At 45.3% G+C, this 5,000-nt stretch overlaps 1 protein-coding gene across 3 annotated transcripts in view; it reads right to left on the bottom strand.

The window, feature by feature from the left end:
• Nucleotides 1-5,000, bottom strand: part of LOC113809714 (uncharacterized) — a 14,637-nt gene that overhangs the window by 8,857 nt on the left and 780 nt on the right. For 2 of the 3 annotated variants that reach the window (XM_070140997.1, XM_027361378.2), the window contains exon 2: nt 4,569-4,647. The exons of the other annotated variant lie outside the window; for it this stretch is intronic. The gene's annotated coding sequence lies outside the window, so the exon portion shown is untranslated. The remainder of the gene's footprint in view (nt 1-4,568; nt 4,648-5,000) is intronic. 3 annotated transcript variants of the gene reach the window in all.

The following is a 5,000-nucleotide window of genomic DNA, read 5'->3' as shown; positions in this document are numbered from 1 at the left end:
ATGTATGTCTGTGTGTATGTGTGTATGCCTGTATGTATATGTGTGTATGCCTGTATGTATGTCTATGTGTGTATGCCTGTATGTATGTCTATGTATGCATGTATGTCTATGTATGTATGTGTATGTATGTATGTGTGTATGTATGTATGTGTGTATGTATGTATGTATGTGTGTATGTGTATGTATATGTATGTATGTGTATGTATGTATGTATGTGCATGTATGTATGTATGTAGGTATGTGTATGTATGTAGGTATGTGTATGTATGTGTATGCATGTATGTGTATGCATGTATGTGTATGCATGTATGTGTATGCATGTATGTGTATGCATGTATGTGTATGTATATGTATGTATATGTATGTATGTGTGTATGTGTATGTATGTATATGTATATGTATGTATATGTATGTGTATGTATGTATATGTATGTGTATGTATGTGTATGTATGTATATGTATGTGTATGTATGTATATGTATGTGTATGTGTATGTGTGTATGTCTGTGTGTGCATGTATGTATATGAGCATGTATGTATATGAGCATGTACGTATATGAGCATGTATGTATATGAGCATGTATGTATGTGCATGCATGTATGTATGTGCATGCATGTATGTATGTGCATGTATGTCTGCATGTATGTCTGCATGTATGTATGTCTGCATGTATGTGTGTGTTTATGTGTATGTGTTTATGTGTATGTGTATATGAATGTGTTCATGTATGTAAGTGTATGTAAATGTGTATGTATGTAAATGTGTATGTATGTAAATGTGTATGTATGTAAATGTGTATGTATGTAAATGTGTATGTATGCATATTTGAATGTATAAGTATGCGTATATATATATGGTATGGGTCATTGTGTGTGTGAGATGTGTACGTGTGTGGGAGATGTGTGAGATGTGTGCGTATATGTATGTGTATGTGTGTATGTATGTGTGTATGTGTGTATGTATGTGTGCATGTGTGTGCATGTGTGTATGTATGTGTGTATGTATGTATGTATGTGTGTATGTATGTATGTATGTGTGTATGTAAGTGTATGTATGTGTGTATGTAAGTGTGTATGTATGTGTGTATGTATGTGTATGTATGTGTGTGTCTGTGTGTATGTCTGTGTGTATATGTCTGTGTGCATGTATGTCTGTGTGCATGTATGTATGTGTGCATGTGTATGCATGTATGTATGTGTGCATGTGTATGCATGTATGTATGTGTGCATGTATGTATGCGTGCATGTATGTATGTGTGCATGTATGTGTGCATGTATGTATGCATGTGTATGTATGTATGTGTGCATGTATGTATGTGTGCATGTATGTGTGTGTGCATGTATGTGTGTGTGCATGTATGTGTGTGTGCATGTATGTGTGTGTGCATGTATGTGTGTGCATGTATGTGTGCATGTATGTATGTGTGCATGTATGTATGTGTGCATGTATGTATGTGTGCATGTATGTATGTGTGCATGTATGTATGTGTGCATGTATGTATGTGTGCATGTATGTATGTGTGCATGTATGTATGTGTGCATGTATGTATGTGTGCATGTATGTATGTGTGCATGTATGTATGTGTGCATGTATGTATGTGTGCATGTATGTATGTGTGCATGTATGTATGTGTGCATGTATGTATGTGCATGTATGTATGTGTGCATGTATGTATGTGTGCATGTATGTATGTGTGCATGTATGTATGTGTGCATGTATGTATGTGTGCATGTATGTATGTGTGCATGTATGTATGTGTGCATGTATGTATGTGTGCATGTATGTATGTGTGCATGTATGTATGTGTGCATGTATGTATGTGTGCATGTATGTATGTGTGCATGTATGTATGTGTGCATGTATGTATGTGTGCATGTATGTATGTGTGCATGTATATATATGTGTGCATGTATATATATGTGTGCATGTATATATATGTGTGCATGTATATATATGTGTGCACATATATATATATATATATATATATATATATATATATATATATATATATATATATATATATATATATATGTATGTGTGCATGTATGTGTGTGTGCATGTATGTGTATGTGCATGTATGTATGTGTGTGTGCATATATGTATGTGTGTGTGCATATATGTATGCGTGTGCATGTATGTATGCGTGTGTGCATGTATGTGTGTGCATGTATGTATATGTGTGTGCATGTATGTATGTGTGTGTGCATGTATGTATGTGTGTGTATGTATGTGTGTGTGTGCATGTATGTGTATGTGTGCATGTATGTGTATGTGTATATGAATATGATCATGTATGTAAGTGTATGTAAATGTGTATGTATGCATATTTGAATGTATGTGTATGCATTTTTGAATGTATGTGTCCGTGTGTGTGTGTCCGTGTGTGTGTGTCCGTGTTGTGTGTGTGTCCGTGTGTGTGTGTGTCCGTGTGTGTGTGTCCGTGTGCGTGTCCGTGTGTCCGTGTGCGTGTGTGTCCGTGTGTGTCCGTGTGTGTGTCAGTGTGTGTGTGTCAGTGTGTGTGTGTCAGTGTGTGTGTGTGTCCGTGTGGGCGTGCGTGTGTCCGTGTGGGCGTGCGTGTGGCCGTGTGGGCGTGCGTGTGTCCGTGTGGGCGTGCGTGTGTCCGTGTGGGCGTGCGTGTGTCCGTGTGGGCGTGCGTGTGTCCGTGTGGGCGTGCGTGTGTCCGTGTGGGCGTGCGTGTGTCCGTGTGGGCGTGCGTGTGTCCGTGTGGGCGTGCGTGTGTCCGTGTGGGCGTGCGTGTGTCCGTGTGGGCGTGCGTGTGTCCGTGTGGGCGTGCGTGTGTCCGTGTGGGCGTGCGTGTGTCCGTGTGGGCGTGCGTGTGTCCGTGTGGGCGTGCGTGTGTCCGTGTGGGCGTGCGTGTGTCCGTGTGGGCGTGCGTGTGTCCGTGTGGGCGTGCGTGTGTCCGTGTGGGCGTGCGTGTGTCCGTGTGGGCGTGCGTGTGTCCGTGTGGGCGTGCGTGTGTCCGTGTGGGTGTTCGTGTGGGCGTGCGTGTGTTCGTGTGGGCGTGCGTGTGTTCGTGTGGGCGTGTGCGTTCGTGTGGGCGTGCGTGTGTTCGTGTGGGCGTGCGTGTGTGTTCGTGTGGGCGTGCGTGTGTGTTCGTGTGGGCGTGCGTGTGTTCGTGTGGGCGTGCGTGTGTTCGTGTGGGCGTGTGTGTTCCTGTGTGTTCGTGTGGGCGTGCGTGTGGTCGTGTGGGCGTGCGTGTGTTCGTGTGGGCGTGCGTGTTCGTGTGTGCGTGTGTGTTCGTGTGTGCGTGCGTGTGTTCGTGTGTGCGTGCGGATGTATGTTCGTGTGTGCGTGCGGATGTATGTTCGTGTGTGCGTATGTTCGTGTGTGCGTATGTTCGTGTGTGCGTGCGGATGTATGTTCGTGTGTGCGTGCGTATGTATGTTCGTGTGTGCGTGCGGATGTATGTTCGTGTGTGCGTGCGAATGTATGTTCGTGTGTGCGTGCGAATGTATGTTCGTCTGTGCGTGCGAATGTATGTTCGTGTGTGCGTGCGGATGTATGTTCGTGTGTGCGTGCGGATGTATGTTCGTGTGTGCGTGCGGATGTATGTTCGTGTGTGCGTGCGGATGTATGTTCGTGTGTGCGTTCGGATGTATGTTCGTGTGTGCGTGCGGATGTATGTTCGTGTGTGCGTGCGGATGTATGTTCGTGTGTGCGTGCGGATGTATGTTCGTGTGTGCGTGCGGATGTATGTTCGTGTGTGCGTGCGGATGTATGTTCGTGTGTGCGTGCGGATGTATGTTCGTGTGTGCGTGCGGATGTATGTTCGTGTGTGCGTGCGGATGTATGTTCGTGTGTGCGTGCGTATGTTCGTGTGCATGTTCATGCCATGTTCGTGCGCATGTTCGTGTGTGCGTGCGTGCATTCGTGTGCGTGCGTTCGTATGTGCGTGCGTCCGTGTGGGCGTGCATGCGTTCGTGTGGGCGTGCATGCGTTCGTGTGGGCGTGCATGCGTTCGTGTGGGCGTGCATGCGTTCGTGTGGGCGTGCATGCGTTCGTGTGGGCGTGCATGCGTTCGTGTGGGCGTGCATGCGTTCGTGTGGGCGTGCATGCGTTCGTGTGGGCGTGCATGCGTTCGTGTGGGCGTGCATGCGTTCGTGTGGATGTGCATGCGTTCGTGTGGATGTGCATGCGTTCGTGTGGGCGTGCATGCGTTCGTGTGGGCGTGCATGCGTTCGTGTGGGCGTGCATAAGTTCGTGTGGGCGTGCATAAGTTCGTGTGGGCGTGCATAAGTTCGTGTGGGCGTGCATGCGTTCGTGTGTGCGTTTACTCGGGTGTGTGCGTTTACTCGGGTGTGTGCGTTTATTCGGGTGTGCGCGTTTATTCGGGTGTGTGCGTTTATTCGGGTGTGTGTTAGTATATACGTGCGTGTCAGTGTATATGTGCGTGTGTATTTATATATATTTAGGTATGTGTTTATGTGTGGAGGGGGGGGGGGGGTGAGTCCACGTTTCCATTCATAACTGTAAGACGTTTGACAGATTTGCATAATGGTTAATGTCTAGGCGGCTTCATCATAAACAATGAAAATATCCTACTTACTGGATTCGACAATGACGACCTTTTATCAATCTTGAAGGCTTCGGAAACCTCGACACGGGAAAGCCGGTCTTTGCCTGGCCTGGTGGGAGAAAACCCAAGTGTAAATGTACCAGCAATTTTGTTATCAACTTTAAAGGGTATAACTTACCTTTGACCTTGACGCCTTCAGAGCGCAGCCCTTAATACTAAATTCAGTCGGTCTCAATCACCTTCGGTCTTACCTAATTGTTTTGAATTTATAACGATATTGCGAACCAGTCAAGAGACGAGAAACAAATTGACAATATTCTCTCGTGTAAATGAATTGTATTGCTCCTTGATATCTAATATAAATTGAACAATTTTCTTCCAGCGAGTTTTCCCGTTTACTAATACAAATTAAACGACAAGTTGAACTACAGAAAACCATAACTTCTCTTCTATTTTTCATTT

This window comes from Penaeus vannamei, chromosome 27 (genome assembly GCF_042767895.1).
Source record: "Penaeus vannamei isolate JL-2024 chromosome 27, ASM4276789v1, whole genome shotgun sequence".
Taxonomy (NCBI): Eukaryota; Metazoa; Arthropoda; class Malacostraca; order Decapoda; family Penaeidae; genus Penaeus; species Penaeus vannamei.
This window is presented reverse-complemented; position numbering and strand designations above follow the sequence as displayed.